Source organism: Lycium barbarum, chromosome 6 (genome assembly GCF_019175385.1).
Source record: "Lycium barbarum isolate Lr01 chromosome 6, ASM1917538v2, whole genome shotgun sequence".
Classification (NCBI taxonomy): domain Eukaryota; kingdom Viridiplantae; phylum Streptophyta; class Magnoliopsida; order Solanales; family Solanaceae; genus Lycium; species Lycium barbarum.
The window spans coordinates 36670264-36691325 of NC_083342.1; positions in this window are offsets into that span (position 1 = coordinate 36670264).

Here is a 21062-nt window from a genome sequence, read left to right on the forward strand (position 1 = left end):
GTATCCTCTTATGATGTTTATGCATTGATTGATTTGGATTCTACTTTTTCGTATGTCACTCCTTATATTCCTGGTCGTATTGGGGTTAAACCCAGCCAATCAAACCTTTTGAGGTGTCTACGGCTTTTGCTGACCCGGTAACAGCTAGACAAGTGTATAAAAATCGTGTGATTGTGGTATGTGACCGTCAAACTAAAGCTGATTTGATTGAGATGGAAATGTTGGATTTCGATGTTATTATAGGCATGGATTGGTTGGCCTCTTGTTATGCTAATGTGAATTGTAGGACAAAAAGGGTTCGGTTCCAATTTCCAGGATAACCAGTGCTTGAATTGAAAGATAATACAGCCTCTCCGAGGGGTAGGTTTATTTCCTATCTCAAGGCAAGAAAGATGATTGCTAAGGGCTATATTTATCATCAAGTCTGAAATCAGGACACTGAGGCAAAACTGTCGACGCTTCCATCCGTCCCGGTAGTAAATAAGTTTCCAGACGAACTTCCAGGTCTTTCACCGGAGCGGGAGATTGGTTTTACTATTGATGTGTTGTCGGACACCAAACCCATATCTATTCCTCTGTACAGAATGGATCCTGCAGAATTGAAAGAGCTAAAGGCCCAACTGAAGAATTTGCTCGAGAAGGGATTTATTAAACTCGGTTTATCGCCATGGGGAGCACCTGTCTTGTTCGTAAGAAAGAAAGATGGTTCCTTGCAAATGTGCATTGACTATAGGCAGTTGAACTAGGTGACAATAAAGAATAAATATTCGCTTCCCAGAATTGACGATTTGTTTGATCAATTGCAGGGTGCTAAGTGGTTTCCAAAGATAGATCTAAGATCAGGATATCACCAAGTGAGGGTCAAAGAAGAAGGCATTCCGAAAATAGATTTTAGTAGTAGATATGGTCATTATGAATTTCCGGTAATGTCATTTGGGTTGACTAACGCTGCAGCGGTGTTTATGAATTTAATAAATAATGTATTCAGGCCTTTTCTAGATCTATTTGTGATCGTGTTCATCGATGACATTCTGGTATATTCTCGATCAGAAGCAGAGCATGCAGATCATCTGCGTATTGTCCTTGGAATTCTTCGGACTCGATAACTATATGCAAAATATTCAAAATGTGAGTTTTGGCTGAATTTTGTAATTTTTTGCGCCATGTAATCTCAGCTTGTTATAGCCCGTATTTTGTACGTTCGGATATTTTAAGGTAGTCGTGGTGAGTTAAGGGTAAGACTATTTTCCAAAATTATTTTAATATACAAGTTGTTTATTAGTATGGAAATATTGAGAAAGGCTAAGGGTAAGAAGGGAAATTCACAAGGTAGTCCATGTTAACGTTGAGGAAAATTAGGGGCTAGAAGTTGAAATAAAATTTCAAGAAAGGGCCATAAGTGGCCGTGTGGTATGGGTCCCACCCTTGGGTGGCCAATTATTTCAAGCCATGAAATGGTACATGTGTTTACCTTGTATTTGTAAGGGCTATGTATATATATATGCATAAGTGATGACCAAGCAAGACAATTAGTCATCTTTTCAATTCAAGAAAGTTCAAGAAACTTGGAAGAAAAAGGAGAAGGGGCATTCGGCCCTAGCCTAAAAAATTCACCTCTTGAAAGATTGATCAAAACAAATTATTTCTTCTAGTATTCCAACTAATTTGAAGGCCCTAATTAACATGGAGTGATTGTTGGTGTAAGCAAAGCACTTGTTGTGCAAGTGGTGAATCTAGCCGAGTAAGAAGAGATAAGTGAAGAAGGTATGTGTTCAATCTTATTTTACATGTGTTATGGGTGACTTGTACATGTTGTAGTGTGTAGAAATGAATGAAAATCATGAATTTGGTGAGTTGGGGTGTTGGCCGTGTATATGTTATGTTGTGTAGGAATGATGAACTAATTTTTATTTAGTATTTGATTGTTGTAGTTGTGGATTATGGAAGAAGTTAATGTGACATTGGTATGGCTCCTTATAATTATAAGAATAGAGTTGCTAATGTGTAGGTTGTAAATATAATTCATGAATTTGAAAGTGAGACATGTGTTTGGAAGATTGTAAGTTGGGTTGTTATAATTGAATTTGAAAGAAGGAAATGTGTTGTCATTGTTCTTATTGAATTTGGAAGGTTTCGGGTGAAGTAAAATGTTGATTGGGTTGTTTGGAATATTATGTGAATCGTTTAAGGTATTCTTGAATCATGTTAGTATGATTTCGGATTAATACTTGAATGTGGGATCATTGGTGTTAGCTTGAATATATGTGATCGAATTGAATATAAATGAAATGTCGTTGAATTGTGTGACAAGAGTTGTTAATGCTAGAATATATTTTGGATTGATTGTTGAAGATTGTTAGTATGATTGTTGGTATTGTTTTAGATAATTTGGCCGAGCTGAATTCTCGGATTGTTGTTGATAAATTGGCCGAGTTAGATTCTCGGGGATGGTGTATTTACAGGTGAAATGCTGTCGAAATTTCGGCAGATTATAAGTGAGTTTATTTGAAAGATTAAGACAAGTGTGTGACAATGTGTTTGATGATTATGTAAATCTTCTTCAATGTAGACTAACGAGTTTGGACGAATAAGCGTAGCTAATAGGGCGTGGAACAGGTATGTAAGGCTTATCCTTTCTTTCTTTTGGCATGATCCTTATGAAACGAGCAGATGACGTATATGTATGATTTCAAAGAAACTCTTATTCTTAGAGCCACTAGGATGGCTAACGTTCTTGATTTCCATAAGCTATGTCATATGATTTTGATGCGTATCTATAATGTCCGAAGATCTATTTGATATGTTTCCGAATGACATTCGAAAGATAATTGATATGATTGAAGTTTTGATTTTCACATGCTAGCACGTTCGATTATTCCATTGAGTCTTTGATATATTTTGATACGTACATATGGTTCCAAAAGCTCTATTTGATTTGATCCGTAACGATATCCGAAAGGTACTTGATATGATTGTTGCTTTGATTTTCCACAAAATGGCTTCTGAAACGTTCGTTGAAGGTTCTGTACTTCAAACGCTCATAACTTTCTTATACTAAATCGGATTGACCCGAAACTTGTTTCTGAGCCTTCAGGTGTCGGTAAGTATACTTGTTTATCGAGTCTTGATTTATGTGCATATCATTTCGCACTATTCTGTTCGTGCAAGCCTCAGTATGTCCTTCACTGCACCCCGGGCCAGGTTCTGTTATCGTGCGTCTTCCTCTGCATTGTTCACCGCGTCCCTCTCCTTTGCGGGCCGGGTTCTGTTATATGTACATCTGTATATGATGACATGATGATATGGGGATGGCGGCCAGGATGGCATGTGATGATTCTGTTCACCGCGTCCCACAATAGAGGGCCGGGATCTATTATATGCATATATGATATATGATTTGACATGCATTTATGATTTTGTTCACCGCGTCCTTCACTACAGGGTCGGGATCTGTTATATGTGTATATGATATATGATGTCAGCATACATGATGACTCCGTCCACCGCGTCCCTCCCTAAAGGTCCGGGATCGGTTATATGCATATATGATATATGATATCGGCATATGTGATGACTTCATTCACCGCGTCCCTCGCCAGAGGGTCGGGATCTGTTATATGTATATGTATATGATGACATATGATGTCGGCACGCATGATCTGTGTTTGGAAAGTAAGTATTTTGGTACTCTGGAAGATTTACCCATTTTCTGTACTTCTTCTGACATATGACATCGGTATGCAAGATTTGCGTTCGGAAAATAAGCACCTTGGTATTCTGGTTAATGTACTTACTTTTTGTACCGTTGTTATGGTTTTGTTTTCTGTATTCCGTGCCTTACATACTCAGTACATTTTTCGTACTGACCCCCTTTCTTCGGGGACTGCGTTTCATGCCACGCTAGTACACCCAGATGAGTGGAAAATGTTACTAGAAGATGTTCCAGCGGGATTGGCGAGCTCCACCTCCTCCTGGAGTGTTGGCAAGTCAGGGTATATGTGCTATGATGCTTATTGACGTTAGAGACTTTGCAGACAGAGTCGTGGGTATAGAATGTCCGTTCTGTAAGCGGCTCCATCAGCCGATGTGTCATTTTGTGTTATGATATGAATCCCATATGATTACAGATTTTGTTTGATTTGAGAACAACGAAAAAGAATATTTCTGCAGGTTGTACTATGTATTTCATCTTTATTTGATTTAAAAGTCCAAAAAGATTATGTGTGCACTAAGGGTTAGAGGGTTCGCTCGGCCCTAAATAAGGGTCGGGTGCCCATCACACCCTAGGGAGATTAGGGTGTGACACAGCTGACGGCATCGAAGTGGATACTTAGAAAATTAAAGTCGTGAAGATTTGGCCGAGGCCTACAAGCCCAACAGAGGTCCGAAGCTTTCTGGTATTGGCAGGCTACTATAGAAGATTAGTGGAAGGGTTTTCCTCTATTTCAGCACCATTGACGAAGCTAACTTAGAAATCGACAAAATTTCAATGGAAGTTTCCAGGAATTGAAAGATAGGTTGACTTCGGCCCCAGTTCTGATACTTCTAGGGGGATCAGAAGGCTATGTTGTTTATTGTGATGCCTCCGGTGTTGGGTTAGGTTGCGTGTTAATGCAGTACGGTAAGTTTGTTGTCTATGCTTCTATGTAGTTGCGGAAACATGAGAAGAATTATCCGACCCACAATTTGGAATTAGCTGCGGTTATTCATGCTCTAAAGATATGGAGACATTATTTGTACGATGTTTATGTTGGTATTTATACAGATCATATGAGTCTCCAGTACATATTCAAGCAGAAGGAGTTGAATCTAAGGCAAAGGCGATGGTTAGAGCTATTGAAAGACTATGATGTGAGTCTTCTATATCATCCCGGAAAGGCGAATGTGGTAGCCGATGCGCTTAGCCGTAAATCCAAGGGTAGTTTATGTGATGTTCAGTCAGAAAAGAAGGAATTAGTTCGTGAACTCCACCAGTTAGCTAGCCTAGGAGTCCGCTTAATAGACTCGGGCAATGTAGGAGTTGCTGTTCCTGACCCAACTATTTCATCTTTAGACATGGAGGTGAAAATGCATCAATATGAAGACCCTAATTTAAGCGATTACAGAGATACACTTAGCCAGAAGGAAAAGTCACCATTTGAGATTTCTGCTGTTGGGATTCTCAGGTATCGAAGCAGGTTGTATGTTTCGGATGTTGCAGGATTAAGCTGTCAGGTTTTGGAAGAAGCTCATTGCTCCCGTTACTCCGTTCACCCAGGAGCAACAAAGATGTACCATGACCTCAAACAAATGTATTGGTGGGAAGGAATGAAGAAAGATATAGCAGAGTTTGTAGCCCAATGTCCAAATTGTCAGCAAGTAAAAATTGAGCATCAAAAGCCAGGTAGATTGTGCAAGCTATGGAAATGCCAACCTAGAAATGGGAAATGATCAATATGGATTTTATTGTAGGGTTGCCCCATTCTCGGCGTAAGTATGACTCCATATGGGTAATTGTTAACAGACTCACGAAGTCAACTCATTTCCTACCACTCAAGACTACACACTCACCAAAAAACTATGCAAAGTTGTATCTTCAGGAGGTAATGCGACGTCATGGTGTTCCAGTATCTATTATCACTGATAGAGGAGCATAATTTACTGCTAAATTTTTGAAGTCCTTTCAAGAAGGTTTAGGAACTCAAGTGAGACTCAGCACAACATTTCATCCACAGACTGATGGACAAGCTAAATGCACTATTCAAACCTTGGAAGATATGTTGCGGGCATGTGTATTAGACTTCGGAGGTAATTGGGATGATTATTTGCCACTTATCGAATTTGTATACAATAATAGTTATCATTCCAGTATTTAGATGGCTCCATATGAGGCACTATACGGGAGCAAGTGTGGATCGTCAATTGGGTGGTTTGAAATCAGAGAAACACAATTAATAGGTTCAGAACTGATTCAGCAAATGGTGGAAAAGATCAAAATTATCAGAGACCGATTGTTGACAGCCCAGAGTCGCCAGGAATCTTGTGCGGACAATCATCGATGAAACTTGGAATTCCAGGTTAATGATTGGGTATTCCTAAATGTGTCGCCAATGAAAGGCGTGATGAGATTCGGCAAGAAGGGGAAGCTTAGTCCCTAGTATACTGGACCTTACAAGATCATACGCAAGGTGGGCCAAGTAGCTTATATGCTGGATCTACCTTCGGAATTTGAATCAGTCTATCTAGTTTTTCATGTGTCGATGCTCCGTAAATGTGTTGGAGATCCTTCTAGAATCGTGCCGGTAAATGACTTTCAAATTATTGAGAAATTAGCTTATGAAGAAGTACCCATTGCCATACTGATAGGCAAGTATGGAAACTCAGAACCAAAGATATAGCCTTAGTTAATGTTTTGTGGAGAAACAACAACAGAGAGGAAATGACTTGGGAAGCAGAAAAAGATATGAAGTCTAGATATCCGCATTTATTTCCATCACCAGCAGAGGTTCACGAAGAGACGCCATCGTCGTTGTTACACCTCGGAAAAATCTTCCATTGGAACGCAAGTGAATGAACTATTGATGAGTACGAGCGTACGATGTTTTCGCGAGTAAGAAATAACATTCGACTACCCTAAGTGAGATTCCGTAGGCAATTGCAATAAGAGAGAGGTTATGCTCCATAATGAATAATTATAGGTTTTGGAAATGTGAAAAGTTGCAAGTTTGCATTCTGGCCAGTTGGCTGTAAAATGAAATACGGACCGTACGGTCCATAAACTGCCATGTCGTATTTTGGCTTCCAAAACTTTAACTTTCTGCCAAATGAGCAAATGGTTAAAAACGACCCAAAATACGGACCGTAGAGTGGTTTACGGCCCGTAAAATGCGTCCGTAAATCACCACATCTCAGCTTGAGTTTCTGGTTCTAATATGATTAAATACGACCACAAAGGACGGTCCGTAAACTGGAATACGGATCGTAAACCAAGTTTACGACCCCGGTGCACTTCAAATCAGATTTTAAGTCATTAAATAAGGGGACCAAGGCTTATTTCATTTCACTTCTACATCACACTCCTTCTCTCTAGAACATCTCTCTCCACATACTCCATAAAAATTCAAGGATATTTGGTGATCAACAACATAAATCAAGGGAATCAAGTGTAAGAAAAACCATCAAGATCATCCAAGGTCAAGAAATCCAAATGGAGTTAAACTAGGGTTTTGCTCAAGTGGAGTATTATCAACTAAAGCTTGTTCCTACAACATTTAAGGTAAGATTCATGATATTTCTATGTTGTTCAAGGTAGTTAAGAGTTGAAATACTTGGATTGTAGAAGAGTATAGAAAAATGGGTCATGAATATGGAATAGTGTCATTTTGAGAAATAGTATGAATTGAGCAATGGGTCTTGATGTATTGTAATGTAAATACGATATAAATGATGTTGAGAACATGAGATGAACAATGTATGTAAGTGGACGTCGTGTGTGTTATGGCCATGGTTATGGATGAATTGAATGTAAGTCTAGAAATATGGATAATGTGAATGAGTAATGGCTATTGTTATGGCATCGTGAATTTATTATTGACGTTTGGGAGTTGAGATACGTTATGGAGCAGATGCTGTCCGATTTTCTCTAGCTTTTGTCATATATGCTAGCTATCGATTCTAATGATAGTATGACTTCAATGAAGGTAGAAACGCTAGCATTGGAGGAGAACACGCAAGTGTAGAATAGTGCAATGGAAAGGTATGTAAGGCTAACCCTTCTTTCGTAAGGCATGGTTCTTTGGACAAACATCTAAATCCTCTATACGAGTATGTTGTCTTTCAAATGATTTGATCTTCCGAGCTTGTAAGCTCATGATTCTTGATACGCTATGATTGTACTAAGTTCCTCGCATGACGAGTAGGCCTATTACAGTATATGAAATGAATAATGATGATAGTGATAATGGTATTGATAATGGCTATAATGATAATAACGATGACGATTATGATAATGGGGTTAAAAGTAAACATGATTATGAGCTATTGTGTATATGTGTGACTATTATGGAACACCGAGCTTATATAGTCGGGTAGTATATGTATAGATGTATATGTATGTATATTTACGTAATGCGCACACACCACTGCAGTTGGGTATGGACAACCCTGAGCCTTGGTAGGGCCAGGTACGTGTAACATTGAGCCTTGGGTGGCCAGGTATGTATGATCACCGAGCCTATATATGATCGGGTACGTGAAACACCAATCCTACGTGGTCGGGTTTGTTATATAAGGATATGTATGAAACACCGATCCTACGTGGTCGGGTATGCTATATAAATGCTGTGTATGACATGATTATGTATATGATATGATTACGAATATGATATGACCATGTATATGAATGTGAATAAGGGCATGTATATGAATACGAGCATAAATATGGTACGGGTATTATGGTGGAGTGCGGATAGTGATGTATGTTCCCAAATACGTATTAGCAAGGGGAAGTTCCTATGAAAGGAAAGTAAGTGCATATGACGATGATATTGCAATTTCCTATCCTATGCTATTTTTTATGTTGCTATCTATGCTTCTATATTGATATTGACTATGCTTTACATACTCCGTTCATTCTTCGTACTGACGTCCTTTTGTTTGTGGACGCTGCGTCATGCCTACAGGTGCACAGGGAGACAGGCTTGATCCATAGTGGTATTCTCAGAGACCACCTAGCAGAGCTCCATTTCATTCGGAGCCACAGCTTTTGGGTACTCATTCTTTTGTATAGATAATTATGGGCACAGCGGGGTCCTATCCCTCTCATGTGATATGTTATACCCTTCCTAGAGGCTCGTAGTCACTTGTATATGGTTAGATATGTCTGGCCTTGTCGACCCATATTTTGTATATCATTTTGATAGCCTTGTCAGCTCATGTACGTTGATGTGGCATAGATGCCAATCAGTATATAATGGCATTGTCCTCTAATGGGACTGGTATGATGAACGAATAGATTTATATGTTTAATTGTATGGCTCACATAGATGTAAGTATAAAAGTGAGTTAAGGGGTGCCCGGGTGGGCTAGAACTGGGTGCTCGTCGCGGCCCTCTAGACGGGTCGTGACAAAAGTGGTATCAGAGCAGTTCAGTCCTAGGGTGTGTCTACGAGCTGTGTCTAGTAGAGTCTTGGTTATGGGTGTGTTGCGCGACACACTTATAGACAAGAAGCTACGGACATTTTAGGAATGAATGACCTTCTTTCTTCATAAGAGATCGTGCAGTAGAGCTATGATATAAGAAATTCTTGTTCCCTAGTCGTGTGTTGTGTATTTTCAGAGATGCCTAGAAAGAGAAAAGCCACATCAGCCCAAAAGGGCAAGACGGTGGTAGAAAAGCGGGCAGAAAAAGCACCGCCACCGGTAGTAGAGGAAAATGAGTCCCAGAGTGCGGCTCAATCTCAGTCCTCCCAGACAGTGCCTATTACTGAGGAGCGTGAGAGAGCCTCCGCCCCAACTCCAGCTCCTCCACCGGATGCTTCGGGCCAAGATGTGAAAGAGGCCATTAATTTGCTGACTCAATTGGTTGCAGCCCAGACTCAGAGGCAAAGTTCAGGGCAAGGTGATAGGGCTGTTAGTGCAAGGGCCCGTGACTTCATTACTTTAAACCCTCCGGAATTCTTTAGGTCAAAGCCGGAAGAAGACCATCAGGACTTCATTGATGGTATGTTAAGGATGCTTCGGTTGATACATGCTTCAGACACCGAGTCAGTTGGATGGCTTCACGGGGTATACGGTTTGGATGGCTTCACGGGGAGCTAATGCACCTCCCCCGGTATGGAAAGAGTTCGTTGATGCTTTTCTCCGACACTATATGCCTCTGGAAGTTTGGCGAGCTAGAGCCGATAAGTTCTTAAATTTGAGGCAAGGTAGCATGAGTGCTCTAGAGTATAGTCTCCGCTTCAATTCCTTGGCTAGGTATGCTTCGGCCATGGTAGCGGATATGGGTGACCGGGTACACCGATTTGTGAAAGGCCTAGGGCCACATTTGATGGATAAATGCTTGACTGCGTCCCTTCAGGACGGTATGGATATTGCGCGCATTCAGGCCCATGCTCAAAACATAGAAGAAAGCCTGCAACAGCAAAGAAGGGAACGTGAGCAAGATAGGGGCCATAGCAAGAGGGCCAGATCTTCGGGTCCGATGAGTGAGATTAGAGGTGGGCACAGGCAGCAGTTTCCTAGGCATTCAGGCTACTCTATGACCAGTGCACCTCCACGGTTTTCAAGCTAGAGATTTGATAGATATGCTCGTGCGGGTCCGAGTCCAAGTTCTTCAGGGTCTCAGTTTAGAGGTGATTCGGGTCAGGCAAGGCCGCCCGTGCCATGATGTTCCCAGTGTGGGAAATTGCATTAGGGTCAATGCCGATCGGGTTCAGATGGTTGCTATTCATGTGGTCGGCCAGGCCATATCATGCGTGATTGCCCCTCGGTTCATGGTAGGGGTAGGACCCAACCCTTAGGGTCAGTAGCTGGATCTTCATCTTCTATGCGCCCTATGGGGCCAGGTTCACATGCGCCAGTTGGCCATGGTAGAGGTAGAGGGAGAGCTCCCACTTCTAGCAGTCCTTAGCACCGTATTTATGCTTTGGCTGGACGCCAAGATCCTGAGTCTTCTCCTGACGTGGTCACAGGTATATTATCGGTATTGTCTCATGATGTATATGCTTTGATTGATCCGGGCTCCACATTGTCCTATGTTACTCCATATATTGCGGGCCGATTTAAAGTCGAGCCGGAGTCGATCAAACCTTTTGAGGTGTTTACACCCGAGGGTGAATCGGTAATAGCTAGCCGAGTATATAGAGATTATGTAGTTGTGATATGTGACCGCCGTACTATAGTTGACTTGCATGAACTAAAGATGGTAGATTTTGATGTCATTATGGGCATGGATTGGTTGGCTTCTTGTTTTGCCAATATTGATTGTAGAATGAAAATGGTTCGTTTCCAGTTTCAGGGAGAACCAGTTTTAGAATGGAAAGGGAATATGGCATCGCCAAAAGGTAGGTTTATTTCCTATCTAAAGGCAAGAAAAACGATCACAAAAGGATGTATTTATCATCTAGTGCGAGTTCAAGATATAGAAGCTGAATCGCCAACCCTTCAGTCAGTTCTCGTAGTAAATGAATTTCCGGATGTGTTCCCGGAAGAGCTTCCAGGCCTTCCTCCCGAGCGGGAGATTGACTTTGCTATTGATGTGTTGCCAGACACTAAGCCTATATCTATTCCTCCTTATAGAATGACACCTGCAGAATTGAAGGAGTTGAAGGAGCAATTGAAAGATTTGCTTGATAAAGGCTTTATTAGGCCTAGTTCATCCCCGTGGGGATCGCCCGTATTGTTCGTTCGAAAGAAAGACGGCTCCTTGAGAATGTGCATTGATTATCGGCAATTGGATAAGGTGATGATTAAGAATAAATATCCTCTTCCGAGGATTGATGATTTATTTGATCAATTGCAAGGCGCCAAATGGTTTTCAAAGATTGATTTGAGGTCCGGGTATCATCAAGTGAGAGTTAGGGATAAAAATATCCCTAAGACAGCCTTCAGAACCAGATATGGTCATTTCGAGTTTCGGGTGATGTCATTTGGGCTAACTAATGCACCGACAGTATTTATGGATTTGATGAACAATGTGTTTAGGCCCTTCCTGGATTTATTTGTGATCGTATTTATTGATGATATCTTGGTGTATTCTAGATCCGAGGCAGAACATGCGGATCATTTACCCACTGTCCTTGGAGTTCTTCGGACTCGAGAGTTGTTTGCAAAGTTTTCCAAATGCGAGTTTTGGTTGAACTCAGTTGCATTTCTGGGGCATACCGTTGTAGCCGATGGTATTCGAGTGGATAGTCAAAAGATTGAGGCCGTGAAGACTTGGCCAAGGCCCACAACTCCTACGGAGGCTCGTAGCTTTCTGGGCTTAGCAGGTTATTACAGGAGGTTTGTTGAAGGCTTTTCTTCTATTTCTTCACCGCTCACAAAGTTGACCCAGAAATTAGCTAAGTTTCAATGGATAGATGCTTGCGAACGTAGTTTCCAAGAGTTGAAGGATAGATTGACTTCTGCCCCAGTCTTGACACTCCAGAGGGATTGGAAGGATATGTTGTTTATTGTAATGCTTCAGGTGTTGGGCTAGGCTGTGTATTGATGCAACATGATAAAGTGGTTGCGTATGCTTCAAGGCAATTGCGGAAACATGAGCAGAATTATCCGACCCATGATTTAGAATTGGCTGCGGTGGTTCATGCATTAAAGATATGGAGACATTATTTATATGGTGTCCATGTGGATATTTATACAGATCATAAGAGCCTTCAGTATATCTTCAGGCAGAAAGAGATGAATTTGCGGCAACGACGATGGTTAGAATTGCTAAAAGATTATGATGTTAATATCTTATATCACCCCGGAAAGGCGAACGTCGTAGCTGATGCTCTCAGCCGCAGATCTATGGGAAGTTTATGTGATGTACGACCAGAGAAGAGAGAAATGGCTCGTGATCTCCAGCAGTTAGCTAGCCTAGGAATTCGAGTGGTGGACTCAAGTAACAAGGGAACTAAAATTCAGAACTTAGCAGGCTCGTCGCTAGTGGAAGAAGTGAAAGAGCGACAATATGAGGATTCCATGCTAATGCATTACAGAGATACGCTCTCTCAGAAAGAGGAGTCATCATTTGATATTTCAGGAGACGGAGTTCTTCGATGTCGAGGCAGATTATGTGTTCCCGATGTGGCAGGTCTACGCCACCATATTTTGAGAGAAGCTCATTGTTCCCGTTATTCTGTTCACCCCGGAGCGACGAAAATGTATCATGACCTTAAGTCTATATATTGGTGGAATGGAATGAAGAAAGATATAGCGGAATTCGTAGCTCAATGTCCAAATTGCCAGCAAGTGAAAATAGAGCACCAAAAGCCGGGTGGATTGTTGCAAGCTATAGAAATCCAAACTTGGAAATGGGAAGTGATTAACATGGACTTCATTTCAGGCTTACCCCGTTCTCGACGTAAGTATGTTTCCATATGGGTTATTGTGGATAGACTCACAAAGTCAGCTCATTTCTTACCCGTCAGAACGACGTATGTGGCAGAAGATTATGCAAAGCTATATGTTAAAGAGATAGTGAGACTCCATGGTGTTCCAGTATCTATTATCTCCGATAGAGGGACTCAGTTTACAGCTAATTTCTGGACGTCGTTCCAGGAGGGTTTAGGGACCCAAGTGAGCCTTAGCATGACATTTCATCCACAGACCGATGGACAAGCTGAACGTACTATTCAGACTCTTGAAGATATGTTACGAGCATGTATGATAGATTTTGGAGGAAATTGGGATGATCATTTGCCACGCATTGAATTTGCTTACAATACTAGTTACCATTCTAACATTCAAATGGCACCGTATGAAGCTTTATATGGGCGAAAGTGTAGATCCCCAATCGGGTGGTTTGAAACAAGAGAGGCTAAATTGATAGGGCCAGATTTGCTCCAGCAAGCTGTAGAGAAAGTTAAGCTAATACAAGATCGGTTGTTAGCTGCCCAAAGTCGCCAAAAGTCCTATGCGGATAAACGTCGAAGAGACTTGGAGTTCAAAGTGAAAGACTGGGTATTCGTGAAAGTGTCGCCTATGAAGGGTGTAATGAGGTTTGGCAAAAAGGGGAAGCTTAGTCCCCGATGCATTGGGCCTTATAAGATTGTACGAAAAGTGGGAAAGGTAGCCTATGAATTAGATCTACCTCCGGATTTGGAGTCAGTCCATCCGGTTTTCCATGTCTCGATGCTTCGGAAGTGTGTAGGAGATCCTACTAAGATCGCGCCAATAAGTGATGTACATGTGACAAAAAAGTTATCTTATGAAGAGATACCCATTGCCATAATAGATAGGCAAGTACGGAGGCTTAGAAACAAAGAAGTTGCCTCAGTTATGGTTTTATGGAGAAGCTGTAAACGAGAAGAAATGACATGGGAAGCGGAAGAAAGTATGCGATCCAAATACACTCATTTATTTCAGCCCTTGGAAGAAGTCCAAGATGAGACGTCAAGATTTTAAGGTATGTATGTTTTCCTTTTATGCTTTTTGGGTCGTGTGTGGCAAAATTTGTATGCTATTGTGTTGTGGCCCTGTGAGGCATCAATATTATGGGTTGTTGTGACAGGATGGTTGTGCCATATTATAGGGGAACCTCTGGAAAATGTTTTATAGAATCCCCGAAGACAACATTCAAGGACGAATGTTCTTAAGGGGGGAAAAATGTTACACCTCGGAAAAATCTTCCGTTGGTACGCAATTGAATGAACTAGTGATGAGTACGAGCGTATGATGTTTCCGCTAGTAAGAAATAACATTTGACGACCCTAAGTGAGATTCCGAAGGCAATTGCAATAAGAGAGAGGTTATGCTCCGTAATGAATAATTATAGGTTTTGGAAATGTGAAAAGTTGCAAGTTTGCATTCTGGCCAGTTGGTCGTAAAATGAAATACGGACCGTAAAGTGGTATACGGTCCATAAACTGCCATGTCGTATTTTGGCTTCCAAAACTTCAACTTTCTGCCAAATGAGCAAATGGTTAAAAACGACCCAAAATATGGACTATAAAGTGGTTTACGGCCCGTAAACTGCGTCCGTAAATCACCACATCTCTGCTTGAGTTTCTGGTTCTGATATGATTAAATACGACCACGAAGGACGGTCCGTACACTGGAATACATACCGTAAACCAAGTTTACGACCCCGGTGCACTTCAAATCAGATTTTTAAGTCATTAAATAAGGGGACCAAGGCTTATTTCATTTCACTTCTACATCACACCCCTTCTCTCTAGAACATCTCTCTACATATATATTCCACAAGAATTCAAGGATATTTGGTGATCAACAACATAAATCAAGGGAATCAAGTGTAAGAAAAACCATCAAGATCATCCAAGGTCAAGAAATCCAAATGGAGATAAAGTAGGGTTTTGCTCAAGTGGAGTATTATCAACTAAAGCTTGTTCCTACAACATTTAAGGTAAGATTCATGATATTTCTATGTTGTTCAACGTAGTTAAGAGTTGAAATACTTAGATTATAGAAGAGTATACAAAAATGGGTCATGAATATGGAATAGTGTCATTTTGAGAAATAGTATGAATTGAGCTATGGGTCTTGATGTATTGTGATGTAAATACGATATAAATGATGTTGAGAACATGAGATGAACAATGTATGTAAGTGGACGTCGTGTGTGTTATGGCCATGGTTATGGATGAATTGAATGTAAGTCTAGAAATATGGATAATGTGAATGAGTAATGGCTATTGTTATGGCATCGTGAATTTATTATTGACGTTTGGGAGTTGAGATACGTTATGGAGGAGATGCTGTCCGATTTTCTCTAGCTTTAGTCATATATGCTAGCTATCGATTCTAATGATAGTATGACTTCAATGATGGTAGAAACGCTAGCATTGGAGGAGAGCGCACAAGTGTAGAATAGTGCAATGGAAAGGTATGTAAGGCTAACCCTTCTTTCGTAAGACATGGTTCTTTGGCCAAACATCTAAATCCTCTATACGAGAATGTTGTCTTTCAAATGATTTGATCTTCCGAGCTTGTAAGCTCATGATTCTTGATACGCTACGATTGTACTAAGTTCCTCGCATGACGAGTAGGCCTATTAAGGTAGATGAAATGAATGATGATGATAGTGATAATGGTATTGATAATGGCTATAATGATAATAACGATGACGATTATGATAATGGGGTTAAAAGTAAACATGCTTATGAGCTATTGTGTATATGTGTGACTATTATGGAACACCGAGCTTATATGGCCGGGTAGTATATGTATAGATGTATATGTATGTATATTTACATAACGCGCGCACACCACTGCAGTTGGGTATGGACAACCCTGAGCCTTGGTATGGCCAGGTACGTGTAACACTGAGCCTTGGGTGGCCAGGTATGTATGATCACCGAGCCTATATATGATCGGGTACGTGAAACACCGATCCTACGTGGTCGGGTATGTTATATAAGGATATGTATGAAACACCGATCCTACGTGGTCGGGTATGACATGTAAATGCCATGTGTATGACATGATTATGTATATGATATGATTACGAATATGATATGACCATGTATATGAATGTGAATAAGGGAATGTATACGAATACGAGCACAAATATGGTACGGGTATTATGGTGGAGTACGGATAGTGATATATGTACCCAAATACGTATTAGCATGGGAAGTTCCTATGAAATGCAAGTAAGTGCATATGACGATGATATTGCCATTTTACATCCTATGCTATTTCTTATGTTGCTATCTATGCTACTATATTGATATTGACTATGCTTTACATACTCAGTACATTCTTCGTACTGACGTCCTTTTGTTTGTGGACGCTGCGTCATGCCCGCAGGTGCACAGGGAGACAGGCTTGATCCATAACGGTATTCTTAGAGACCACTTAGCAGAGCTCCATTTCATTCGGAGCCATAGCTTTTGGGTACTCATTCTTTTGTATACATAATTATGGGCACAGCGGGGTCCTGTCCCGCTCATGTGATATGTTATACCCTTCCTAGAGGCTCGTAGTCACTTGTATATGGTTAGATATGTCTGGCCTTGTCGACCCATATTTTGTATATCATTTTGATAGCCTTGTTAGCTCATGTACGTTGATGTGGCATAGATGCCAATCAGTATATAACGGCATTGTCGTCTAATGGGACTGGTATGATGAACGAATAGATTTATATGTTTAATTGTATGGCTCACATAGATGTAAGTATAAAAGTGAGTTAAGGGGTGCCTGGGTGGGCTAGCACCGGGTGCTCGTCGCGGCCCTCTAGACGGGTCGTGACAGTCGTAAGGTATGCAATGCTTTCTTTGATGCTTTTGGTCGTGTGTGGCCATGTTTTCTTGCCTTTGTTGTTGCAGCCCTGTGAGGCGATGTTATTTTGGGTTCTTATGGCAGGATGGTAGTGCCATATGACAGGGGAAACTATGGTGAAATGTTTGTAGAATCCCCGGGAACTTAATATTCTAGGACGAATGTTCTTCAGGGGGAGGGGGGGGGGGGGGAGAATGTTACACCTCGGACATTTCATATCGTTGTGCTGTGAATAGACTAGCGCAAGCTCAAGGTGAACATGGAGTCTATATGACAAGAGCTATAATTTAAGATTCCTCTTTCCTCTCTAATTGTGCGTTATGATTTCAATGATGCCTGTGAAGAGGAAAGCAACAGCCGCCCAGAGGGGCAAGACTGCGACAGGGAGGCGGATTGAACAGGAGCCACCAGTGAATATAGAAGAGGGTGAGTCCCATAATGAGGCTCCATCTGCATATTGTAGAGGGGAATGAAGGGGCCTTAGCTCCAGCTCCAATGCCTCCAGTCCCTCCATCGGTTGCTTTGGGCTAGCAGATAACCGAGGCTATTCGGTTATTGAACCAGCTAGTTGCTGCTCAAGCTTAGCGGCAGAATGTGGGTCCAGGTGACAGAGCGACTAGTGCCAGAGCCCGTGATTTTATGAGTTTGAATACTTCGAAATTTTTCGGGTCGAAGCCGGATGAAGACCCCCAGGGCTTTATAGATAAGATACTGAGGACGGTGAGGATAATACATGCTTCCGATATTGAGTCAGTGGAGTTAGTGTCCTATAGATTGCGGGATGTAGCTGTTCTATGGTATAATAATTGGATATCTTTGAGAAGGGAAAATGCACCTCCCCCCGTTTGGCAGGAGTTTGTAGATGCTTTCATTTGCCACTATTTTCCACCCGAGGTTCAAAGGGCCTGAGCTGACAGGTTCTTGAATCTAAATCAAGGGAATATGAGTGCTCAGGAGTATAGTCTCCTCTTTAACTCATTGGCCAGGTATGCCCCGGCCATGGTAGACGATATAGGATATCGGGTGCATCGGTTTGTGAGTGGCTTAGGGCCACATCTGATCAAAGATTGTTTGACAGCTTCACTCCAGAATGGGGTGGGCATTTCCCGTATTTAGGCCAATGCCTAAAATTTTGAAGAACAACAACAGCTGCAAAGAGGTTAGCGTGATATGGACAGAGGGCATAGTAAGATGGCCAGATCTGCCGGTTCTAGTAGTGAGTATAGATAGGGACAGCGGCAATAGTACTCCAGATATTCAGGCCAGTCGGAAGCTAGTGCACCTTCTCGATTCGCGAGTAGAAGATTTGGCCGCCCTATTTATTCTGGACCGGATCAGAGTTCGAGAGTTGTGGGTTCCCAGTTTGGAGGTGATCCCAGTCCGAGGAGACTACCGTTACCACAATGCAGCTAGTGCGGTAGATTACATTCGAGTCTATGTCGCCGAGGCTCAGATGCTTGTTACGCCTGTGGTTAAATTTGGCACATGATGCGTGATTGTCCCTCGATGAGTTGTATAGGTGGGGCTCAGCCTACAGGAACAGTAGCAGGTTCTTCTTCAACCGTGCCCCCTGTAGGGTAGGCTCCCAAGACTTCAGTAGGTCGTGGCAGGGGCAGAGGGGTAACATCAAGTTTAGGTGGCTCTCAGCCTCGTATTTATGCCTTAGCTGGACGATAGGATCTTGAGTCCTCCCCTGACGTCGTTACAGGTATATTGACTGTATCCTCTTATGATGTTTATGCATTGATTGATCCGGGTTCTACTTTGTCGTATATCACTCCTTATATTATTGGTCGTATTGGGGTGAAACCTGAGCCAATCATACCTTTTAAGGTGTCTAGTCCTGTTGGTGACCCGGTAATAGCTAGACGAGTGTATAGAAATTGTGTGATTGTGGTATGTGATCGTCAGACTAAAGCTGATTTGATTGAGCTGGAAAAGTTGGCCCCTTGTTATGCTAATGTGGATTATGGGCATGGATTGGTTGGCCTCTTGTTATGCTAATGTGGATTGTAGGATAAAAATAGTCCGGTTCCAATTTCCAAGAGAACGAGTGCTTGAATGGAAAGGTAATACAGCGTCTCCGACGAGTAGGTTTATTTCCTATCTCAAGGCAAGAAAGATGATTGCTAAGGGCTACATTTATCATCTAGTTCGAGTTCAGGACACTGAAGCGAAACCACCGACTCTTCAATCTGTCTCGGTAGTAAATGAGTTTTTAGATGTATTTCTAGACGAACTTCCAGGTCTTCCACTTGAACGGGAGATTGATTTTACTATTTATGTGTTGCTGGACACCAAACCCATATCTATTCTTCCGTACGGAATGGCTTCTGCAGAATTAAATGAGCTAAAAAACCAACTGAAGGATTTGCTCGAGAAGGGATTTATTAGACCCAGTTCATTTTCCATGGGGAGCACCTATCTTGTTTGTAAGAAAGAAAGATGGTTCCTTGCGAATGTGCATTGACTATAGGCAGTTGAACAAGGTGACAATAAAGAGTAAATATCCGCTTCCCAGAATCGATGATTTGTTTGATCAATTGCAGGGTGCTAAGTGGTTTTCAAAGATAGATCTAAAATCAGGATATCACCAAGTGAGGGTCAAAGAAGAAGACATTCCGAAAATGGCTTTTAGAACTAGATATGGTCATTATGAATTTCGGGTAATGTTATTTGGGTTGACTAACGTTCTAGCGGTATTTATGATTTTGATGAATAATGTATTTAGGTCTTTTCTAGATCTATTTGTTATCGTGTTCATCGATGACATTCTGGTATACTCTCGATCAGAAGCAGATCATTCGCATATTGTCCTTGGAATTCTTCGGACTCGAGAACTATATGAAAAAATTTCAAAATGTGAGTTTTGGCCAAATTCTGTAATTTTTCTGGGCCATGTGATCTCAGCTGACGGCATCCGACTGGATAATTATAAAATTGAGGCCATGAAGACTTAGCCGAGGCCTACAACGCCTACAGAGGTCTGTAGTTTTTTGGGATTGGCAGGCTACCATAGACGATTTGTGAAAGGGTTTTCCTCTATTTCAGCACCATTGACGAAGTTAACTCAGGAATCGGTAAAATTTTAATGGACCGATACTTGTGAGTGCAGTTTCCAGGAATTGAAAGATAGGTTGACATCGACCCCAGTTCTGACACTCCCAGAAGGATCAGAAGGCTATGTTGTTTATTGTGATGCCTTTGGTGTTGGGTTAGGCTGTGTGTTAATGCAGCACGGTAAGGTTGTTGCCTAAGCTTCTAGGCAGTTGCGGAAACATGAGAAGAATTATCCGACCCATGATTTGGAATTAGCTGCAGTTATTCATGCTCTAAAGATATGGAGACATTATTTGTACTGTGTTCATGTTGATATTTATACAGATCATAAGAGTCTCCAGTACATTTTCAAGTAGAAAGAGTTGAATCTACGACAAAGGCGATGGTTGGAGCTATTGAAAGACTATGATATGAGTATTCTATATCATCCTGGAAAGGCGAATGTGGTAGCCGATGGGCTTAGCCGTAAATCCATGGGCAGTTTATGTGATTTTCTTTCGGAAAAGAAGGAATTAATGCGTGAACTCCACCAGTTAGCTAGCCTAGGAGTCCGCTTAATAGACTCGAGCAATGCAGGAGTTGCTGTTCGTGACCTAACTGTTTCATCTTCAGACATGGAGGTGAAAAAGCGTCAATATGAAGACCCTAAGTTAAGCTATTACAGAGATACACTTCCCAGAAGGAAAAGTCCCCATTTGAGATTTCTGCAGATGGGATTCTCAGGTATCGAAGCAGGTTGAATGTTTCGAATGTTGCAGGATTACGCCGTCAGATTCTGGAAGAAGCTCATTGCTCCCGTTGTTCCGTTCACCCAGGAGCAACAAAGATGTACCATGACCCCAAACCAATGTATTGGTGGGAAGGAATGAAGAAAGATATAGCGCAGTTTGTAGCCCAATGTCCAAATTGTTCGCAAGTAAAAATGGAGCATCGAAAGCCAGGAGGATTGTTGCGAACTATGGAAATTCCAACCTTGAAATGCGAAGTGATCAATGTGGATTTTATTGTAGGTTTACCCCGTTCTCGGTGTAAGTATGACTCCATATGGGTAATTGTTGACAGACTCACGA